Raw genomic sequence first — 25,104 nt, 5'->3', positions numbered from 1 at the left:
TCCCATCAATACGGACGTGGGTAACCCAACCGCACCATTGATTCGCTTGGGAGATAAGCGAGTTTTATCAGGCCGGTGGGGACGCATGTTTCCGTCCGCCCATATAAGGGGATAAAGATCCAACCCTTTTACCTGCACCTTCTTCCTCCTTGGCTTATCCATCTCCGCGAACTCGAGCTCCAGCGCCCAAGTCCGCACATCTCACCTCAACCTTCTCCAAATATGTCCGGAGCAGGAGGCAAGTGGATGGCCCCCTCCGTCATGGAGGGGCAGATCCAGAAGCTGCGCAGCGCCGAATACTTGTCCAGCGACATCGCGCACCGGCTCCCCGACGAGGGAGAGCTCATCCCCACCCCCAGGCCCCATGAGAGGGTAGTATTCCTTCCCCATTTCCTCCACGGACTGGGCTTCCCACTCCATCCCTTTGTCCGGGGGCTCATGTTCTACTACGGCCTGGATTTCCATGATCTGGCCCCGAATTTCATCCTCAACATCTCGGCGTTTATCGTCGTGTGTGAGGCCTTCCTCTGCATCCAGCCACACTTCGGCTTGTGGCTCAAGACCTTCAGTGTCAAGCCGAAGGTTCTGAAGGGCAGCCAAGCGGAGTGTGGAGGCGCCATGGTGGGCAGGATGTCCCACGTTACTTGGCTGGAGGGCACTTTCGTGGAAACCATTAAGGGGTGGCAATCGGGGTGGTTCTACATCACTGAGCCGCGTGACCCTGAATGGGCAGCGGCCCCCGAATTCAGATCCGGCATCCCCACACGGCTCACCTCTTGGAAAGAGAGTGGCCGGACTTGGGGTGATTTGGAGGAGCTGACCGGACTCCAAGCCTGCGTCCAAAAGCTGGTAGACAAGAAGCTCAAGCTTGTCAACATGGTCCAGGTCATGCTCATCTGCCAGATTCTCCCATGCCAACGACGGGGCTTCAACATGTGGGAGTTCGATCCTGCGCAGCACCAGACTTTGAGCGGGCTCTTCGACACTACGTACGAAGTTGTCTCGAAGGTGCTGTTCAAGGGCGCCGAGGCTCCCGCATCCGCTACCGAAGATCGCGGATTCAGCTCGCAGCGTCCAGCTGACGAGGTAAGTGATTTTGTCCTTTACGGGATGCTTGTTTTCCATAGTTTGACTCTATGCAGAATCTAAACTCCCTTTCCTTTGATAGGACTGGCTGAAGAAGGCCGAATAGGCTATCTGTCCGGCCCCATTGCCAGAGGACCCAGCGGACGCCCGCTTGACGGGGCTGCTGGCTCCGGCACCCCACGTGGTGCCGGAGAAGAAGGCCAAGAAGAAGGCCACGGGTACTCGAAAGAGCTCCCATTTTCAAGTGTTATCGGATGATGAATCCGAGGCCGACTCCTCCCACCAAGGCGAGGAGGAGAAGAAGAAAGCCTCCCCCCAGCGGGGGGAGGGAAGAAAAGGAAGGCCTCCCCAACAAGGGAGGCCGAAGGGTCCAAGAAGGGAAAAACTCTTCCCCCGGACTGCTCTGCCAACGCCAGTGACGACAACGAGGACTGGCCTCCAGGGGCCAAGCCCCTGGCGAGATCGTAAGTATCCAGATTCCCGAATAACTTCAAGGTTTTTCCTTTTCGCCACATAATGCCTTTCTAATGCCGCATACAACCCTGCAGTCCGCCCAAGGATGATCTTCCCGCTTCGTCGAGCGGGTCCTTAGGTGCGTCGGATATGGATTCTCTTCCGACTGCCTCCACCCCTTGTGACGCGGACGATGCCAAGGTGGGATCCCAGGAAGGGACCCACCAGGAGGAGGAGGCCCTGGAGGTGTCACAGGAGAACCTCCCAGACTTTGCACCGGACTCGGCCCCAAAACCCACAGCGGTTCGGGAGTCCGGCGGGCGACCCCTTCGTAGGAAGGGCAAGACCGTGACACCGGCAGCCTCCGTCCAACCTGAGGCGCCGGATAACTTGCTGGAGGCGCTCAATGGCGCCTCCATTGAAGAGGAGCACCGCACTGTTATGAGTGCGGTGATTCAGAAGGTTCATCTTGCCAAGAGCGGGCTGACCGAAGCCTGCAGCAGCCTTCTAACAGGCTTTGCGGTAAGAATTTCAATATATATAAAATTGTACCGCATAGACAGTAGCCCCTGATGCTCGGTTCGGTGTTCGGAAAGAAAAGCCGGACTGAGGATCTAAAAAGATATACGCAGGAGTCATAAAAATATGTCAATATGGGATTGCAGGCGTCGCTGCTGACCTCTGCCGCACTGACTGCGAAGGTCAATACTTTGAAGGAAAGCCTCGAGTGGTCCGAGAACGAGCTCGGCCGTGCCAAGAAGCAGCTCGAGGACAAGGAAGGTGAGTAACACCTTATTAAAATTGTACCTTACAGAAAAGGATTTTAGTTGCAAAAAGAATGACAAGGATAACCTGGGTATTGCAGGGGCCACTAACGAGGTGGCGACCCTGAAAGAGGCGGTGGCCGTGGCTGAATGCAATGCGGCCGCGGAGCGTACCGAGCGAGAGAAGCAGGAGGTGCGGGTGGCGGAGGTACAACAAGAGCTCCAGGATCTTGTGCAGAAACATGAGAGCCTGGAGCGTGACTCGAAGACTCGAGAGTCTGAGCTTGCAACGGCTCTTGAGAGTGCCAAAGCCGCTAAGGCCGAAGCCCACAAGGCCCTCCAGGAGATCGAGGCATTAAAGAAAATAGCAGCGGGTAAGGCATTTTTCATGCAAAGTAAGCATGTGAGTGTTAATTACCTGTTGCTTACCCGAATTCGGAGCTCTCCAGGAGCGTTCGCAGATCTTCCTCGCAGCGTGTCCGATGCTGCCGCGTTCTACCGGGCCGAGGAGGGGAGCTCGATGGAGAAGGTCTTCTGGTCTCAGTATGCTGAGGCCGGACATCCGGTGCCCCTTAGCGACCAGCTGAAGCAGCTGGTCGAGCTCCACAAGGCGGCTGAACAGGCCATGAAGGGCCTCATAGTTCGGCTGTGGCCTAAGGAGGCCATGCCTGGGAGCTACTTCGGCCTGGTGCGGTGGCTGGTGGATGCATGCCCGTGGGTTGAAGTCATCAAGCACTCCGCCTGTATTGAGGGTGCCCATCGGGCCCTTGCCCACGCAAAGGTGCACTGGGGCAAGATGGATGCCCAGAAGCTCGTGACGGACCCACCACCGGAGGGCAAGGAGCATCGCACGCCCGAGATGTAATATAAGAGTGTGCTGAAGGGCGCCCGCACGATTGCGGGTGAGTGCTCCAAAGATGTAATATTTGAGTAGACTCGCATTTTGTTATCCTGTGCGCTGAAAACTTAGTTCATATGCGCTAAGCAACGCTTGTTAATTTAAAATATTACCTTCTGTGTGGCTGTTTATCAAATCTGAGAGATGGCAAGTCGTCGGCTTCAGCCCCCATGCCACGAGTGCTGGGGTGTTCGGGATAAACTTGATCACTCTTGTTCCCATTTTTGGGTCCATCTAGGGAGGCGCTCAACACAGCGAACAAGGCAACCAGACCTATAATGCTTGAACACTCTCACTTAGCCATAGAATTCTATAATTTTAAATTTTGGCGAAGCCCCTAGTCTTTGGAAGGCCAAATTTGGGGCGCTATCCACGCCTGGGCCAGACAAGATCCGGCTCCTCGCTCTAAGCGGCATAAGTCTTTAAGGACTCGCAAAAAACCTCTCGAACAGCGACCGGCTCGCGCTTCATCATGACGGTCAGTTTTAGCTTTCTCCACTGAGGCGTTAACCTAGCTCAACTGGGGTGCAATCGCAATGGTTCTCCCAGTGCTACCTTAGCCGATACAACGGAACGTAAGGTACCAAACATGGGAGCCGGGCAAACCCAACTATTGACCCAAGACATGATTCGGAGCCGATGCATATAATGTTATAAGTTCGGGGTGCCGCACTTGTGAAAGTGTTCGGACTTATCACACCATGATGCGGGAAACATAAGCCCCTGGTGTGTTTTAACCGTACCAAAGTGTACGGATGCGACATGTCGTAAATGAACATGTGTATAAAAAAGAAATGCAATTATAAGCAAAAGGGTGCTGCATTGTTTTATTCAAGAAGTGCTGCCATGAATGCGGAATGATACAAATAGTGCGATAAGCAAGGTACGGGACTGTTAAACATGTCCCCCTCCAGGGGTAGGCTGCGGAGTGGTGTATAAAAAATGCTCGTAATGGAGACCACCTGTATATTCGTTGTAGCCTTTATCCTTCCCTGGCTGTTGCATCGTGAGTTCGGCAGGTCTGCTGCCGGACAGGGCCTCTGACGAACGGAGTCCTGTGAGTAAAAAAAAGAAAAAGAAAAAAGAACGACACACTTGAGAGCCCCTGGTGTGGTTGAGCCGCTGTCTGGGCCTATCATGGTCGCGCCCCTCTCCCCATGCCCATGGTATCTTCAGAGCGTAATGGTGTACGCGAAGGATCTGTCTTGACGTTTTACAGGGGCTGGGGTTGGGGCCGCACTGCTACGCGTGCTCGGATCGTGCCATGTGGTCTTGTTGTAGGTTACTCCGGGCGCGCTTAGCTGTGTCCGGTCGCTTAACGGCCGGACTCGAGAATTGCCTTAAGAGGCTGCATTGTGCTTATGCCGCGAGAGCCGCTGTATGTTCCTCCGTGCGGAGAGAACCTTCAGTGTTTTCGTTGACCGTGATGACTCCTCGAGGGCCTGGCATCTTGAGCTTAAGGTATGCGTAGTGCGGCACCGCGTTGAACTTTGCAAACGCGTTATGGCCGAGCAGAGCATGATAGCCGCTGCGGAACAGAACTATGTCGAAGATTAACTCCTCGCTTCGGAAGTTATCTGGGGATCCGAAGACCACTTCCAGTGTAACTGAGCCTGTACAATTGGCTTCTACACCTGGTATGACGCCTTTAAAGGTCGTCTTGGTAGGTTTGATCCTTGAGGGGTCTATGCCCATTTTGCGCACTGTGTCCTGATAAAGCAGGTTCAGGCTGCTGCCGCCATCCATCAGGACTCTGGTGAGGTGAAATCCATCGACGATTGGGTCTAGGACTAATGCGGCGAATCCGCCATGGCGGATGCTGGTGGGGTGGTCCCTCCGGTCAAAAGTGATTGGGCAGGAGGACCATGGATTGAACTTTGGGGCAACTGGCTCCATCGCGTATACGTCCCTTAGTGCATGCTTCCGCTCCCTTTTGGGTATGTGCATTGCGTAGATCATGTTCACCGTTCGCACCTGTGGGGGGAAACCCTTCTGTCCTCTATTGTTCGGCGGTCGGGTCTCTTCCTCGTCATCGCTGTGCAGCCCCTTGTCATTGTTTTCGGCAATTAACTTGCCTGCCTGCTTGAATACCCAACAGTCCCTGTTGGTGTGATTAGCTGGCTTTTCGGGGGTGCCATGTATCTGGCACAAGCGGTCGAGTATTCGGTCCAAATTGGACGGACCCGGGGTAGTTCTTTTGAATGGCTTTTTCCGCTGACCGGGTTTAGAGCCTCTGAGTCCGGCATTGACTGCCGTATCCTCACTATTGTCGCCGTTAATGCGGCGTTTGTTTTTGTTACGACGCGACCTGCCATTACGGTCCTTGATATCCGGACTGCCAGAATTTTTGCTGAGGTTGTTGCTGCGTGCTAGCCAGCTGTCCTCACCCGCACAGAAGCGGGTCATGAGTGATGTGAGGGCTGCCATGGATTTCGGCTTTTCCTGTCCCAGGTGCCGGGCAAGCCACTCATCGCGGATATTATGCTTGAAGGCTGCAAGAGCCTCCGCGTCCGGACAGTCGACGATTTGGTTTTTCTTGGTTAAGAACCGTGTCCAGAATTGTCTGGCCGATTCATCTGGCTGCTGAATTATGTGGCTTAGGTCATCAGCGTCTAGTGGTCGCACATACGTGCCTTGGAAGTTATCCAGAAATGCGGCTTCCAGGTCTTCCCAACTCCCAATTGACCCTGCTGGCAAGCTGTTAAGCCAATGCCGGGCTGGTCCTTTAAGCTTGAGGGGTAGATATTTGATGGCGTGAAGATCGTCACCGCGGGCCATGTGGATGTGAAGAAGATATTCTTCGATCCAGACCGCGGGGTCTGTTGTGCCATCATAAGATTCGATATTCACGGGTTTAAACCCTTCGGGTATTTGATGATCCATTACTTCATCTGTGAAGCATAGTGGGTTTGCGGCGCCTCTGTACTGGGCAATATCACGACGGAGCTCAAAAGAGCTTTGTCTGTTTTGTTGGGCCCGGCTGGACTTACTGTGTCCGGCGCGACGGTTATCATCATGTATCATGGGGCGCCCACGTGATCCATAGATCGATCTTGATTGTCTTGCCCTATCCTCCAATATATCTCGCAAGTCCGGAGCGTTCCCCTGTGGCCTTGTGCTTTTCGAGCGATGCCGGGGTACGGGTTTAGTGAAGGGCCTAGCGGCCTCTCTGTCGCGACCACGGGGTGGTCGGTCAGCCGTATTGTCTCCTGGTGATGCGGGTTCATACGCCTCCTCCTCTAATCGGGGAGCAGCTTGCGTTTAGGGTAGCTTTTGGAGGGGCGTTCGAGCTCATGCTCTTCTGCCGCGAGGACTTCAGTCCATCTGTTGGCTAGCAGATCTTGATCAGCTCTAAGCTGTTGCTGCTTTTTCTTGAGGCTGTTCGCCGTGGCCATAAGCCTGCGTTTAAATCGCTCTTGTTCGACGGGATCCTCAGGCACGACAAATTCATCGTCGTCGAGGCTTGCCTCGTCTCCGGAGGGAGGCATGTAATCCTCTACCTCTTCTTCTGCCGCTCTCTCATGAGGGCTGGCATCTCCGTCCTCCTGCGCTGGATCTTGCTGGAGTGGGTTGTCTTTGGCACTGTCCGGTGTATTATTATCTCCGATGCCGGAATCTTAATTCTTGCTGTGGCGGGACTTAGAGCGGCGCCGCTGACGACGGCGCTTGGGCTGTTTCTTGGAGGGGTCATCCTCTGCTACCCCTTCGCCATTCCCATCCTTTTGGATATCCACCATATATATGTCATATGATGAGGTGGCTTTCCAGTGCCCGGTAGGCGCTGGTTCTTGGTCGTCTCCGGCATCGTCGTCCATACCGCCGATGTCTTCGGAGTCGTAGTCTAGCATGTCGGTTAGATCATCGACAGTGGCTACCAAGTGGGTAGTGGGTGGGCTTTGAATTTCTTCATCGTCCGCATCCCAACCGTCCTGGCCGCAGTCCGACCAGGACTCTCCTGATAACGAGAGATACTTTAGCGAGCTCAAGATGTCGCCAAAAGGTGAGTGTTGAAAGATGTCCGCTGCGATGAACTCCATGATCGGCGCCCAATCAGATTCGATCGGAGGGGGCGCGGGAGGTTCGGAGTCCGGCGAGGAGTCCGGCACCTCGGAGTCACGAGGTTTATGAGGGACAAGGTCAGTGTTTGGCTCTATCGCCGTAGAGGTTGCAGCCCCCGAGGCGGTGTCTAGCCATCCGTCCTCGATCTGTGCAGCCGGCTCCGAATTGAAGATCGGAGCGGGTTCGAGTGCGGCCTCCAGGGTACTGTCTGGCTGCAGAGCTAAATCATGCTCGCCGTGACAGTGCGACACGCTTGGCTGTGGCTCGAATCCATCGAGGATCAAGTCCCCGCTGATGTCAGCCGTGAAGTTCAAACTTCCAAATCTGACCTGACGTCCAGGGGCGTAGCTTTCGATCTGCTCCAGTTGGCCAAGCGAGTTGGCCCGCAGTGCGAAGCTGCCGAATACGAAGATCTGTCCAGGGAGGAAGGTCTCACCCTAGACTGCGTCGTTGATGATGATTGAAGAAGCCATCGAGCCTATCAGTGACGACACAGAGGAACTCTCAATGAAAGCACCAATGTCGGTGTCAAAACCGGCGGACTCGGGTAGGGGGTCCCGAACTGTGCGTCTAGGCGGATGGAAACAGGAGACAAGGGACACGATGTTTTACCCAGGTTCGGGCCCTCTTGATGGAGGTAAAACCCTACGTCCTGCTTGATTAATATTGATGATGTGTGTTACAAGAGTAGATCTACCACGAGATCAAGGAGGCTAAACCCTAGAAGCTAGCCTATGGTATGATTGTTGTTCGTCCTACAGACTAAAGCCATCCGGTTTATATAGACACCGGAGAGGGCTAGGGTTACACAGAGTCGGTTACAATGGTAGGAGATCTACATATCCGTATCGCCAAGCTTGTCTTCCACGCCAAGGAAAGTCCCATCCGGACACGGGACGAAGTCTTCAATCTTGTATCTTCATAGTCTTGGAGTCCGGCCGATGATGATAGTTCGGCTATCCGGACACCCCCTAGTCCGGAACTCCCTAACTCCCCCTTTTCCTATTCCAAGAGGGGGAAGGAGGGAAGGAGAGGGAGAGGGGAAGGAAAGAGGGGGTTGCGCCCCCTCCCCCTAGTCCAATCCGGGCTGCCATGGGTAGGGGCACGCGCCACCTTGTGGCCTTCCCTCTCCTACTCCCTTATGGCCCATCTAGGCCCATAACTTCCCCCGGGGGGTTCTGGTAACCCCTCGGTTCCCCAAAAATGTCCGAACTCTTTCGAAACCTTTCCAGTGTCCGAACATAGCCTTCCAATATATCAATATTTATGTCTCGAGTATTTCAGGACTCCTTGTCATGTCCGTGATCTCATCCAGGACTCTGAAGAAACTTCGGTCATCAAAATCACATAACTCATAATATAAATCATCATCGAATGTTAAGCGTGCGGACCCTACGGGTTCGAGAACTATGTAGACATGATCGAGACACATCTCTGATTAATAACTGATAGAGGAACCTAGATGCTCATATTGGCTCCTACATATTCTACGAAGATCTTTATCGGTCAAATTGCATAACAACATACGTTGTTCCCTTTGTCATCAGTATGTTACTTGCCCGAGAGTCGATCATCGATATCATCATACCTAGTTCAATCTCGTTACCGGCAAGTTACGTTGTGACAAATCCTAATCTCGGATACCTCTCCGAGATACCTCTCCGATACACGGAGTGACAAATCCTAATCTCTATCTATGCCAACCCAACAAACACCTTCGGAGACACCTGTAGAGCATCTTTATAATCACCCAGTTGCGTTGTGACGTTTGATAGCACACAAGGTGTTCCTCCGGTATTCGTGAGTTGCATAATCTCATAGCCTGAGGAACATGTATAAGTCATGAAGAAAGTAGTAGCAATGAAACTGTAACAATCATAATGCTAAGCTAACGGATGGGTCTTGTCCATCACATCATTCTCCTAATGATGTAACAAAATAAAAATAACAACTTTATTATTGCCTCTAGGGCATATTTCCTCCAGTCTCCCACTTGCACTAGAGTCAATAATCTCGATTACATAGTAATGATTCTAACACCCATGGAGTCGTGGTGCTGATCATGTTTTGCTCATGGAAGAGGCTTAGTCAACGGGTCTGCCACATTCAGATCCATATGTATTTTGCAAACCTCTATGTCTCCCTCCGACACTTGATGACGGATGGAATTGAAGTGTCTCTTGATGTGCTTGGTTCTCTTGTGAAATCTGGATTCCTCTGCCAAGGCAATTGCACCAATATTGTCACAAAATATTTTCATTGGACCCGATGCACTAGGTATGACACCTAGATCGGATATGACCTCCTTAATCCAAAGTCCTTCATTTGCTAATTTTGAAGCAGCTATGTACTCTGCTTCACACGTAGATCCCGCCACGACGGTCTACTTGGAACTGCACCAACTGACAGCTCTACCATTTAATAAAAATATGTATGTGGTTTGCGACTTAGAGTCATCCGGATCAGTGTCAAAGCTTGCATCGGCGTAACCATTTACGACAAGCTCTTTGTCACCTCCATAAACTAGAAACATATCCTCAGTCCTTTTCATGTATTTCAGGATGTTCTTGACTGCTATCTAGTGCTCTACTCCTGGATTACTTTGGTACCTCCCTTCTATACTTATAGCAAGGCACACATCAGGTCTGGTACACAACATTGCATACATGATAGAACCTATGGCTGAGGGATAGAGAATGACTTTCATTTTCTCTCTATCTTCTGTAGTGGTCGGGCATTGAGTTTGACTCAACTTCACACCTTGTAACACAGGCAAGAACCCTTTCTTTGGCTGATCCATTTTAAACTTCTTCAAAACTTTATCAAGGTATATGCTTTGTGAAAGTCCAATTAAGCGTTTTGATCTATCTCTGTAGATCTTGATGCCCAATATGAAAGCAGCTTCACCAAGGTCTTTCATTGAAAAACTTTTATTCAAGTATCCTTTTATGCTATCCAGAAATTCTATATCATTTCCAATCAACAATATGTCATCCACATATAATATTAGAAATGCTAGAGAGCTCCCACTCACTTTCTTGTAAATACAAGCTTCTCCAAAAGTCTGTATAAAACCATATGCTTTGATCACACTATCAAAGCGTTTATTCCAACTCCGAGAGGCTTGCACCAATCCATAAATGGATCGCTAGAGCTTGCACACTTAGTTAGGACCCTTCGGATAGACAAAACCTTCTGGTTGCATCATATACAACTCTTCTTCAAAAGATCCATTAAGGAATGCAGTTTTGACATCCATCTGCCAAATTTCATAATCATAAAATGCGGCAATTACTAACATGATTCGGACAGACTTAAGCATCGCTACGGGTGAGAAAGTCTCATCGTAGTCAACTCCTTGATCTTGTCAAAAACCTTTCTCAACAAGTCGAGCTTTGTAAACAGTAACATTACCGTCAACGTCAGTCTTCTTCTTGAAGATCCGTTTATTTTCTATGGCTTGCCTATCATCGGGCAAATCCATCAAAGTCCATACTTTGTTCTCATACATGGATCCCATCTCATATTTCATGGCCTCAAGCCATTTCGCGGAATTTGGGCTCATCATCGCTTCCTCATAGTTCGTAGGTTTATCATGGTCTAGTAACATGACTTCCAGAACATGATTACCATACCACTCTGGTGTGGACCGTACTCTGGAAGACCTATGAGGTTCGGTAGTAACTTGATCTGAAGTTTCATGGTCATCATCATTAGCTTCCTCACTAATTGGTGTAGGAATCACTGGAACTCATTTATGTGATGAACTACTTTCCAATTTGGAAGAAGGTACAATTACCTCATCAAGTTCTACTTTCCTCCCACTCACTTCTTTCGAGAGAAACTCCTTCTCTAGAGAGGATCCATTCTTAGCAATGAATATCTTGCCTTTGGATCTGTGATAGAAGGTGTACCCAACAGTTTCCTTTGGGTATCCTATGAAGACGCATTTATCCGATTTTTGTTCGAGCTTATCAGGTTGAAGCTTTTTCACATAAGCATCGCAGCCCCAAACTTTTAGAAACGACAACTTTGGTTTCTTGCCAAACCATAGTTCATAAGGCGTCGTCTCAACAGATTTTGATGGTGCCCCATTTAAAGTGAATGCAGCAGTCTCTAAAGCATAACCCCAAAACGATAGCGGTAAATCAGTAAGAGACATCATAGATCGCACCATATCCAATAAAGTATGGTTACGATGTTCACACACACCATTACGCTATGGTGTTCCAGGTGGCGTGAGTTGCAAAACTATTCCACATTGTTTCAAATAAAGACCAAACTCTTAGCTCAAATATTCGCCTCCATGATCAGATCATAGAAATTTATTTTCTTGTTACGATGATTTTCCACTTCACTCTGAAATTCTTTGTACTTTTCAAACATTTCAGACTTATGCTTCATTAAGTAGATATACCCGTATCTTCTCAAATCATCTGTGAAGGTAAGAAAAGAACGATACCCGCCATGAACCTCAACACTCGTTGGTCCGTATACATCTATATGTATTATCTCCAATAAGTCAGTAGCTCGTTCCATTGTTCCGGAGAATGGAGTTTTAGTCATCTTGCCCATGAGGCATGGTTCGCAAGCACCAAGTGATTCATAATCAAGTGATTCCAAAAGCCCATCAACATGGAGTTTCTTCATGCGCTTTTGAAGGAAATATGCCCTAGAGGCAATAATAAAGTTGTTATATATATATTTCCTTATATCATAATAAATGTTTGTTATTCATGCTAGAATTGTATTAACCGGAAACTTAGTACATGTGTGAATACATAGACCAAACACAGTGTCCCTAGTATGCCTCTACTAGACTAGCTCGTTAATCAAAGATGGTTATATATGTTTCCTAACCATAGACATGTGTAGTCATTTGATGAGCAGGATCACATCATTAGGAGAATGATGTGATGGACATGACCCATCCGTTTGCTTAGCATTATGATCGTTACAGTTTCATTGCTACTGCTTTCTTCATGACTTATACATGTTCCTCAGACTATGAGATTATGCAACTCCCAAATACCGGGGGAACACCTTGTGTGCTATCAAATGTCACAACGTAACTGGGTGATTAGAAAGATTCTCTACAAGTGTCTCCGAAGGTGTTTGTTGCGTTGGCATAGATCGAGATTAGGATTTGTCACTCCGTGTTTCGGAGAGGTATCTCTTGGCCCTCTCGGTAAAGCTCATCACTATAAGCCTTGCAAGCAATGTGACTAATGAGTTAGTTGCAGGATGATGTATTAAGTAATGAGTAAAGAGACTTGGCGGTAATGAGATTGAACTAGTTATAATCTCGGGCAAGTAACATACCAATGACAAAGGGAACAACGCATGTTGTTATGCGGTTGACCGATAAAGATCTTCGTAGAATATGTAGGAGCCAATATGAGCATCCAAGTTCCGCTATTGGTTATTAATCGGAGATGTGTCTCGATCATGTCTACATAGTTCTTGAACCCGTAGGGTCCACACGCTTAACGTTCGATGACGATTTGTATTATGAGTTATGTGTTTTTGATGACCGAAGTTTGTTTGGAGTCTCGGATGAGATCACGGACGTGACGAGGAGTCTCGAAATGGTCGAGACATAAAGATTGATATATTGGACCATGTTATTCAGACACTGGAAGAGTTCTGAGTGGTACCAGGTAAAAATGGAGTGCCGGAGGGGTTACTGGACCCCCCGGGGAAGCTATGGGCTAACATGGGTCATAGGGAGAGAGAGGACAACCCACATAGGGGAGGCGTGCCCCCCATGGGGAGTCCGAATAGAACAAGGGAAGGGGGTGTGACCCCCCTTTCCCTCTCCCTCTCCCTTCCTTCCCCTCTTCCACCAGGTGGAATCCTACTAGGACTCAGAGTCCTAGTAGGACTCCCTTCTCCTGGCGCGCCTTGTAAGGGCCAGCCGGCCTCCCCCTCTCCTCCTTTATATACGGGGGCAGGGGGCACCCCAAAACACATCAAGTTCTCTTAACCATGTGCGGTGCCCCCCTCCACAGTTACACACCTCGGTCATATCGTCATAGTGCTTAGGCGAAGCCCTGCGCTGGTAACATCATCAACAGCGTCACCACGCCGTCGTGCTGACGAAACTCTCCCTCGTCCTCAACTGGATCAAGAGCTCAAGGGACATCATCGGGCTGAACGTGTGCTGAAAGCGGAGGTGCCGTACGTTCGGTGTTTGGATCAGTTGGATCATGAAGACGTTCGACTACATCAACCGCGTTAACTTAATGCTTCTGCTTTCGGTCTACGAGGGTACGTGTACACACTCTCCCGTCTCGTTGCTATGCATCTCATAGTTAGATCTTGCATGATCGTAGGAATTTTTTTAAATTACTACGTTCCCCAACAGTGGTATAAGAGCCAGGTTTATGTGTAAATAATATATGCACGAGTAGGACACAAAGAGTTGTGGGCGATAATTGTCATACTGCTTACCACCAACATCTTACTTTGATTCGGCGGTATTGTTGGATGAAGTGGCCCGTACCGACATTACATGACCGCATTCATGAGACTGGTTCTACCGATGTGATTTTGCACATAGGTGGCTAGCGGGTGTCTATTTCTCCAACTTTAGTTGAATCGAGTTTGACTATAACCGGTCCTTGTTGAAGGTTAAAACATCACACTTGACAAAAAATCGTTGTGGTTTTGATGCGTAGGTAAGAACGGTTTTTGCTAGAAGCCCGTATCAGCCACGTAAAACTTGCAACAACAAAGTAGAGGACGTCTAACTTGTTTTTGCAGGGCTTGTTGTGATGTGATATGGTCAAGAAATGATGTGATATAAATTGTTGTATGAGATGCTCATGTTTTGTAACAAAGTTATCGGCTACTGGCAGGAGCCATATGGTTGTCGCTTTATTCTATGAAATGCAATCGCCATGTAGTTGCTTTACTTTATCACTAAGCGGTAGCGATAGTTGTAGTAGCAATAGTTGGCGAGACGACAACAATGCTACGATGGAGATCGAGGTGTCAACCCGGTGACGATGGAGATGATGATGATGCTTCGGTGGTGGAGATCATGAGCACACGATGATGATGGCCATGTCATGTCATATATTTTGATTGCATGTGATATTATCTTTTATGCATCTTATTTTTCTTAGTACGGCGGTAGCATTACAAGACGACCCCTTACTAAATTACAAGGAATAAGTGTTCTCCCCGAGTATGCACCATTGCTACAGTTCATCGTGCCGAGACACCACGTGATGATCGGGTGTGATAAGCTCTACGTTCACATACAACGGGTGCAAGCCAGTTTTGCACACACAAAATACTTGGGTTAAACTTGACGAGCCTAGCATATGCAGATATGGCCTCAGAAACACTGGAGACCGAAAGGTCGAGCGTGAATCATATAGTAGATATGATCAACATAGTGATGTTCACCATTGAAAACTACTCCATCTCACGTGATGATCAGACATGGTTTAGTTTATTTGGATCACGTGATCATTTAGATAACTAGAGAGATGTCTATCTAAGTGGGAGTTCTTAAGTAATATGATTAATTGAACTTTAATTTATCATGAACTTAGTCCTGGTAGTTTTTGCATGTCTATATTGTTGTAGATCAATGGACTGTGCTACCGTTCCTTTGAATTTTAATGTGTTCATAGAGAAAGCTAAGTTGAAAGATGATGGTAGCAATTACACGGACTGGGTCCGTAACTTGAGGATTATGCTCATTGCTGCACAGAAGAACTACATCCTGGAAGCACCGCTAGGTGCTAGGCCTGGAGCAGACGCAATTGCAGACGTTATGAATGTCTGGCAGAGCAAAGCTGATGACTACTCGATAGTTCAGTGTGCCATGCTTTACGGCTTAGAATCGGGACTTCAAAGACGTTTTGAACGTCATGGAGCATATGAGATGGTACAAGAGTTGAAGTTAATATTTCAAGCAAATGCCAAGTTGAGAGATATGAAGTCTCCAACAAGTCCTATAGCTGCAAAATGGAGGAGAATAGTTCTGTCAGTGAACACATACTTAGAATGTCTGGTTACCATAACCACTTGAGTCAGCTGGGAATTAATCTTCCTGATCATAGTGTCATTGACAAAGTTCTTCAATCATTGCCACCAAGCTATAAAGGCTTCATGATGAACTATAATATGCAAGGGATGACGAAAACGATTCCCGAGCTCTTCGTAATGCTAAAATCTGCAGAGGTAGAAATCAAGAAGGTGCATCAAGTGTTGATGGTCAACAAGACCACTAGTTTCAAGAAAAAAGGGCAAAGGGAAGAAGGGGAACTTCAAGAAGAATAGCAAGAAAGTTGCTACTCCCGGGAAAAAGCCCAAGTCTGGACCTAAGCTTGAAACTGAGTGCTTCTACTGCAAAGGGACTGGTCACTGGAAACGGAACTGCCCCAAGTATTTGGCGGATAAGAAGGATAGCAAATCGAAAAGTATATTTGATATCATGTTATTGATGTGTACCTTGATAATGCTCGTAGTAGCACCTGGGTATTTGATACTGGTTCTGTTGCTCATATTTGCAACTCGAAACAGGGGCTACGAATTAAACGAAGATTGGCTAAGGACGAGGTGCTGATGCGCTTCGGGAATGGTTCCTAGGTCGATGTGATCGCTGCCGGCATGCTACCTCTACATCTACCTTCGGGATTAGTTTTAGACCTGAATAATTGTTATTTGGTGCCAGCGTTGAGCATGAACATTATATTGGGATCTTGTCTGATGCGAGACGGTTATTCATTTAAATCAGAGAATAATGGTTGTTCTATTTAGATGAGTAATATCTTTTATGGTCATGCACCCTTGTTGAGTGGTCTATTTTTATTGAATCTCAACTGTGGAGATACACATGTTCATAATATTGAAGCCAAAAGATGCAAAGTTGATAATGATAGTGCAACTTATTTGTGGAACTGCCGTTTAGGTCATATTGGTGTAAAGCGCATGAAGAAAGTCCATGATGATGGGCTTTTGGAATCACTTGATGCTTGCGAACCATGCCTCATGGGCTAGATGACTAAAACTCCATTCTCCGGAACAATGGAACGAGCTACTGAATTATTGTAAATAATACATACTGATGTATGCAGTCCAATGAGTGTTGAGGTTCATGGCGGGTATCATTATTTTCTTACCTTCATAGATGATTTGAGCAGATATGGGTATATCTACTTAATGAAACATAAGTCTAAAACATTTGAAAAGTTCAAAGAATTTCAGAGTGAAGTGGAAAATCATCGTAACAAGAAAATAAAGTTTCTATGATTCGATCGTGGAGGTGAATATTTGAGTTACAAGTTTGGTCTTCATTTGAAACACTGTGGAATAGTTTTGCAACTCACGCCACCTGGAACACCACCGCGTAATGGTGTGTCCGAACATCGTAACTACACTTTATTAGATATGGTGCGATCTATGATGTCTCTTACTGATTTACCGCTATCATTTTGGGGTTATTCTTTAGGGACGGCTACATTCACTTTAAATAGGGCACCATTAAAATCCGTTGAGACGACGCCTTATGAACTGTGGTTTGGCAAGAAACAAAAGTTGCCATTTATTAAAGTTTGGGGCTGCAATGCTTATGTGAAAAGGCTTCAATGTGATAAGCTCGAACCCAAATCGGAGAAGTGCGTCTTCATCGGATACCCAAAGGAAACTGTTGATTACACCTTCTATCACAGATCCGAAGGCAAGATATTCGTTGCTAAGAATGGATCCTTTCTAGGGAAGGAGTTTCTCTCGAAAGAAGTGAGTGGGAGAAAAGTAGAACTTGATGAGGTAATTCTACCTTCTCCCGAATTGGAAAGTATTTCATCACAGAAATTATATCTAGTGATTCCTACACCAATTAGTGAGGAAGCTAATGATGATGATCATGAAACTCCAGATCAAGTTACTACCGAACCTCGTAGGTCTTGTAGAGTATGGTCCGCACCAGAGTGGTACAGTAATCCTATTATGGAAGTCATGTTACTAGACCATGATAAACCAACGAACTATGAGGAAGCGATGATGAGCCCAGATTCCGCGAAATGGCTTGAGGCCATGAAATCTGAGATGGGATCCATGTATAAGAACAAAGTGTGAACTTTGGTGGACTTTCCCGATGATCGGCAAGCCATAGAAAATAAATGGATCTTCAAGAAGAAGACCGACGCTGATGGTAATTTTACTGTCTACAAAGCTCGACTTGTTGCAAAAGGTTTTCGACAAGTTCAAGGAGTTGATTACGATGAGACTTTCTCACCCATAGCGATGCTTAAGTCTGTCCAAATCATGTTAGCAATTGCCGCATTTTATGATTATGAAATTTGGCAGATGGATGTCAAAACTGCATTCCTTAATGGATTTCTGGAAGAAGAGTTGCATATGATGCAACCAGAAGGTTTTGTCGATCCAAAGGGTGCTAAAAAAGTGTGCAAGCTCCAGCAATCCATTTATGGACTGGTGCAAGCCTCTCAGAGTTGGAATAAACGCTTTGATGGTGTGATCAAAGCATATGATTTTATACAGACTTCTGGAGAAGTCTGTATTTACAAGAAAGTGAGTGGGAGCTCTGTAGCATTTCTAATATTATATGTGGATGACATATTGTTGATTGTAAATGATATTCATTTTCTGGATAGCATAAAGGGATATTTGAATAAGAGTTTCTCAATGAAAGATCTCGGTGAAGCTGCTTACATATTGGGCATCAAGATCTATAGAGATAGATCAATACCCTTAATTGGACTTTCACAAAGCACATACCTTTATAAAGTTTTGAAGAAGTTCAAAATGGGTCAGTCAAAGAAAGGGTTCTTACCTATGTTACAAGGTGTGAAGTTGAGTCAGACTCAATGCCCGACCACTTCAGAAGATAGAGAGACAATGAAAGTCATTCCCTATGCTTCAGCCATAGGTTCTATCATGTATGCAATGCTGTGTACCAAACCTGATGTGTGCCTTGCTATAAGTATAGCAGGGAGGTACCAAAGTAATTCTGGAGTGGAGCATTGGACAGTGGTCAAGAACATCCTGAAATACCTGAAAAGGACTAAGGATATGTTTCTCGTTTATGAAGGTGACAAAGAGCTGGTCGTAAATGGTTACATTGATGCAAGATTTGACACTGATCCTGATGACTCTAAGTCGCGATTCAGATACATATTTTTATTGAATGGTGGAGCTGTCAGTTGGTGCAGTTCCAAACAGAGCGTCGTGGCGGGATCTATGTGTGAAGCGGAGTACATAGCTGCTTCAGAAGCAGCAAATGAAGGACTTTGGATTAAGGAGTTCATATCCGATCTAGGTGTCATACCTAGTGCATCGGGTCCAATGAAAATCTTTTGTGACAATACTGGTGCAATTGCCTTGGCAGAGGAATCCAAATTTCACAAGAGAACCAAGAACATCAAGAGACACTTCAATTCCATCTGTCATCAAGTGTCGGAGGGAGACATAGAGGTTTGCAAAATACATACAGATCGAAATGTGGCAGACCTGTTGACTAAGCCTATTCCACGAGCAAAACATGATCAGCACCATGACTCCATGGGTGTTAGAATCATTACTTTGTAATCGAGATTATTGACTCTAGTGCAAGTGGGAGACTGAAGGAAATATGCCCTAGAGGCCATAATAAAGTTGTTATTTATATTTCCTTATATCATGATAAATGTTTATTATTCATGCTAGAATTGTATTAACCGGAAACTTAGTACATGTATGAATACATAGACAAAACACAGTGTCCCTAGTATGCCTCTACTAGACTAGCTCGTTAATCAAAGACAATTATGTTTCCTAACCATAGACATGTGTTGTCATCTGATGAATGGGGTCACATCATTAGGAGAATGATGTTATGGACAAGACCCATCCGTTAGCTTAGCATTATGATTGTTACAGTTTCATTGCTACTGCTTTCTTCATGACTTATACATGTTCCTCAGACTATGAGATTATGCAACTCCCGAATACCGGAGAAACACCTTGTGTGCTATCAAACATCACAACGTAACTGGGTGATTATAAAGAGGCTCTATAGGTGTCTCTGAAGGTGTTTGTTGGGTTGGCATAGATCGAGATTATGATTTTTCACTCCGTGTTTCGGAGAGGTATCTCTGGGCCTTCTCGGTAATGCTCATCAGTATAAGCCTTACAAGCAATGTGACTAATGAGTTATTTGTGGGATGAAGTATTACGGAACAAGTAAAGAGAATTTCCGATAAAAAGATTGAACTAGGTATGATGATACCGACGATCGAATCTCAGGCAAGTAACATACCGATGACAAAGGGAACAATGTATGTTGTTATGCGGTATGACCGATAAAGATCTTCGTAGAATATGTAGGAGCCAATATGAGCATCCAGGTTCCACTATTTGTTATTGATTGGAGATGTATCTCGATCATGGCTATATAGTTCTTGAACCCGTAGGATCCGCACGCTTAACGTTCAATGATGATTTATATTATGAGTTATGTGTTTTTGATGACCGAAGTTTGTTCGGAGTCCCGGATGAGATCACAGACCTGACGAGGAGTCTCGAAATGGTCGAGACATAGAGATTGAAATATTGTACTATGTTATTCGGACACCGAAAGAGTTCCGAGTGGTACCGGGTAAAAACGGAGTGCTGGAGGGGTTACGGGAACCCCCCGGGGAAGCAATGGGCCAACATGGGCCATGGGATAGAGAAAGGAAAGCCCACATACAGGAGGTTCTCCTCCCCTCATGGGGAGTCTGAATAGGACAAGGGAATGGGGTGCAACTCCCTTTCTTTCTCCCTCTCCCTATCCCTTCCTTCCCCTTTTCCACTAGGTGGAATCCTACTAGGACTTGGGGTCCTAGTAGGACTCCCTTCTCCTGGCGCGCCCTGCAAGGACGGACGGCCTCCCCCTCCCGTCCTTTATATACGGGGGCTGGCGGGCACACCAAAACACATCAAGTTCTCTTAACCGTGTGCGGTGCCCCCCTTCACAGTTACACACCTCGGTCATATCGTTGTAGTGCTTAGGAGAAGCCCTGCACCGGTAACATCATCAACACCATCGTCGTGCCGTCGTGCTGACAGAACTCTCCTTCGTCCTCAATTGGATCAAGAGCTCGAGGGATGTCATCAGGCTGAACGTGTGCTAAACGCGGAGGTGGCGTACGGTCGGTGCTTGGATCGGTTGGATCATGAAGACATTCGACTACATCAACCGCGTAAACTAAACGCTTCTGCTTTCGGTCTACGAGGGTACGTGGACACACTCTCCCATCTTGTTGCTATGCATCTCCTAGATAGATCTTGCGTGATCGTAGGAATTTTTTTGAATTACTACGTTCCCCAACAACTTTACACCAATATGACCTAAACGGTAGTGCCACAGATAAGTTGCACTATCATTATCAACTTTGCATCTTTTGGCTTCAATATTATGAACATGTGTATCTCCATGATCGAGATTCAACAAAAATAGACCACTCAACAAGGGTGCATGACCATAAAACATATTACTCATATAAATAGAACAATCATTATTCTCTGATTTACATGAATAACCGTCTCGCATCAAACAAGATCCCAATATAATGTTCATGCTCAACGCTGGCACCAAATAACAATTATTCAGGTCTAAAACTAATCCCGAAGGTAGATATAGAGGTAGCGTGCCAACGGCAATCACATCGACCTTGGAACCATTTCCGACGTGCATCATCACCTCGTCCTTAGTGAATCTTCATTTAATCCGTAGCCCATGTATCGAGTTGCAAATATGAGCAACTGAACCAATATCAAATACCCAGGCGCTACTACGAGCATTAGTAAGGTACACATCAATAACATGTATATAAACTATACCTTTCACTTTGCCATCCTTCTTATCCGCCAAATACTTGGGGTAGTTCCGCTTCCAGTGACCAGTCCCTTTGCAGTAGAAGCACTCAGTTTCAGGCTTAGGTCCAGGCTTGGGCTTCTTCCCGGGAGTAGCAACTTTCTTGCTATTCTTATTGAAGTTCCCCTTCTTCCCTTTGCCCTTTTTCTTGAAACTATTGGTCTTGTTAACCATCAACACTTGACGCTCCTTCTTGATTTCTAGCTTTGCAACTTTTAGCATTTCGAAGAGCTCGGGAATCATTTTCATCATCCCTTGCATATTATAGTTAATCACGAAGCCTTTATAGCTTGGTGGCATTGATTGAAGAACTCTGTCAATGACACTATCATTAGGAAGATTAACTCCCAGCCGAGTCAAGTGGTTATGGTACCCAGACATCCTGAGTATGTGTTCACTGACATAACTATTCTCCTCCATTTTGCAGCTATAGAACTTGTTGGAGACTTCATATATCTCAACTTGGGCATTTTCTTGAAATATTAAATTCAACTCTTGGAACATCTCATATGCTCCATGATGTTCAAAGCGTCTTTGAAGTCCCGACTCTAAGCCGTAAAGCATGGCACACTGAACTATCGAGTAGTCATCAACTTTGCTCTGCCAGACGTTCATAACGTCCGCAATTGCGTCTGCAGCAGGCCTTGCACCTAGTGGTGCATCGAGGACATAATTCTTCTATGAAACAATAAGGATAATCCCCAAGTTACGGACCCACTCCGTGTAATTGCTACCATCATCTTTCAACTTAGCTTTCTCTAGGAACGCATTAATATTCAAGGGAATGGTAGCACGTGCCATTGATCTATAACAACATAGACATGCAAAAGCTATCAGGACTAAGTTCATGATAAATTAAAGTTCAATTAATCATATTACTTAAGAACTCGTACTTAGATAGACGTCCCTCCAGTCATCTAAATGATCACGTGATCCAAATCAACTTGAACCGTGTCCGATCATCACGTGAGATGGAGTAGTTTTCAATGGTGAACATCACTATGTTGATCATATCTACTATATGATTCACGTTCGACCTTTCGGTCTTAGTGTTCCGAGGCCATATCTGCATATGCTAGGCTCGTCAAGTTTAACCCATGTATTCTGCATGTGCAAAATTGGCTTGCACCCGTTGTATGTGAACATAGAGCTTATCACACCTGATCACCACATGGTGTCTCGGCATGACGAACTGTAGCAATGGTGCATACTCAGTGAGAACACTTATACCTTGAAATTTAGTAAGGGATCATCTTATAATGCTACCGTCGTACTAAGCAAAATAAGATGCACAAAAAGATAAACATCACATGCAATCAAAATATGTGACATGATATGGCCATCATCACACTACAAAAAAAGACACATCCATGACATTGTGGGCCGAACGAATTTTTTTCTGTCATACTTATGACACTTCTATGACGAGAATTGTGACAAAACCCGGTATCATCATAGATGTGGTGGGCTCCTACTTCTATGACAAAAAATCATGACAGAAAATGGGCTTTTCATCCTGGGCGAGCCCGAGACGCAGCTGCATGACATTCTTTGGGCCGTCCATGACAGAAAAACCCGTGGTAGAAGCGAGGGCGAGGAAAATTTCGGCGAGTTCCCAGTTACGGTGGGTGGTCGGGGGCCGAGTGATGCGCGTTTCTCTCGTACACGTACGCACGTGTGTGCGATGCGGTGGATCTAACTGAACCCGAGTGATGCGTTGGCTCTAATTGAACCCGAGCGAGGCGTTGGGCTCTAACTGAACCCGAGAGATTGCACTGCAGGCTACGCGTTACTGAACCCAAGCGATCGAGCGATTCCTTCGCTACTGCTGCTAACTGAAGCCGATCGATGCTTCCTCTGGATGAACAGTGAGTGTTGCGGGGGGAGGGGGGGGGGTTGGATGAACAGTGAGCAAGGGGGGATGGGGTGGATGAATAGGACCCGTGGTGTTGCCTCTGGATGAACAGGACCCTGATTGATCGAGCCGGTTGGGGCTGGATGAACAGGACCCCGTGGAGGGCTGAATGAACAGGACGACCCCGTGGAGGGCTGGATGAACAATAGATGGTGGAGGGGTGGATGAACAGTAGCCTGTGGAGGGGTGGTTGAACAGGAGCCCGTGGAGAGGGGTGGTTGAACAGTAGCCGGTTGAGTAGCACGCGGTGGAGGCTAGATGAACAGGAGTCCGTGGATGAACAGTCGCAGGTGTAGGCTGGAGGAGGTCGACGGTGGATGAATTGTAGCCCGTGGAGGCTAGAGGAGGTCGACGGTGGAGATGAACAGTATCGCGTGGAGTCCCGTTTTGCGGTACGCCACACCCCTCCCGATGAACAGGACCCCCGTTTCGACCGTAGCGCTCCAACACAAGCCCGTTTCGTCCATTTTGTGGTACGCCACACCCCTCCCGATCAACAGGACCCCTGTTTCGACCGTAGGAGGTCTGTTTCCTCCGTTTTGTGGTACGCCAGACCCCTCCCGATGAACAGGATCCCGTTTCGAATGTGGCCGGTCAAACACAAGGCCGTTTCCTATGTTCTGCGGTACGCCAGGCCTCGTTTCCATCGCATGTTCTATCCAAGCCGGTTGGCTCCCACGCGTTCCGTTGCCTCCTGATGAACATGATGCATTCCGTTGCCTCCCCATGAACACGACGCATTTCGTTACCTCCCCATGAACACGACGACGACGCAGTTTCTCCGTTCTGACCCAGCCCATATGTACGTACGTGGCCGTATTTTCTTTCTTGCACACTGGCCGCTGTACGTATGTGTACATGCTACGTGCGCGCCTCTACTATGACACGTGCGCGCCTCTACATCGACCAATATATATATATATGTACATACACATTTGCGACCAGAATGACAACACTAGTACGCTTCGACCAGGTGGGTCCCGACTGTCAGGCACTTCCTTTCATGCGAAGATGTAGCTGGTGGGTCCCAACATTCAGGGGGGCGAATCATTTTTTTTGCCCGGACACACTTCCTTGCGTAAGAAGATGTAGTTGGTGGGTCCCAGCAGTCAGGGGGAAACATTTTTTTGCAAAATATGGTGGCCCGTCCGGTGGGTCCCTGCTGTCGGGTGGAGGAATAATTATTTTGCATGTAATAAGGAGGCACTTCCTTGCCGCGGCTGTGGACCCAACTGTCAGCCTCTCCACATACAGTACTCTTCCGATGGAAGTCGGTCGTTGACCACATTAACCACGCCGTGCCGAGAGCACCACGGCGGTGGACGACGGCGAGGCCTAGGAAGGGGACGACACTGAGCCGGGGAAGACGTGGCAGTGGATGCCCACGCGGAGAGGAGTAAGAGGGTTCACTGGTTCGGCTGCGGTGTGAGGTTGCAGTTACCGCAGAATAACAGGGGGCGTGGGTGAGCGGAGGGATGGCCTGGCCAGCGGTGAGAGTAGTATGGGGGCGGTGAGGCCTCTACGACAGCACAACCGGCCATGGGAGGCAGGAGCAGGCGGCACGACCGGCGCTGCTTTTGGTGGCTGGAGCAAGAAGACCAGAGGTTGAAGAAGCACTACGACCATTGGATGGACATCGTATGGTCACTGAAGCTAGAATCGTTTATATTGACTAAGTTGACAAAGCCCTTGGTACGCGCCAAATTAGTAGGCCCACAGGTCAGCCTCCAAAACGGTGTGCCCCAGATGTCAGGGGGAGGAATCATTTTTTGGGCGGCCGAAGCTAAGAATATCCGAGATTGAAGAAGAAGCACGACATCCGTTGGATAGACATCCAATGGCCGCTGCAACTAGAACCATGTGTTGACTATAATAAGTTGACAAAGCCTTGCATACGCGTCAACTTATTTTTTTAGGGGACGCGTCAACTTAGTAGGGCCACAAGTGTGTGGCAAAGAACTTATAGCCATTTGCGATTTGTAAGAATGTACAACCCATTTTTGAATTCTAATGAAATTTACTACAGCCCATTTACACTTTGTTAAAAGTACAA

This window comes from Triticum aestivum, chromosome 7B, assembly GCF_018294505.1.
Source record: "Triticum aestivum cultivar Chinese Spring chromosome 7B, IWGSC CS RefSeq v2.1, whole genome shotgun sequence".
In the NCBI taxonomy this organism is placed as follows: Eukaryota; Viridiplantae; Streptophyta; class Magnoliopsida; order Poales; family Poaceae; genus Triticum; species Triticum aestivum.
This window is presented reverse-complemented; position numbering follows the sequence as displayed.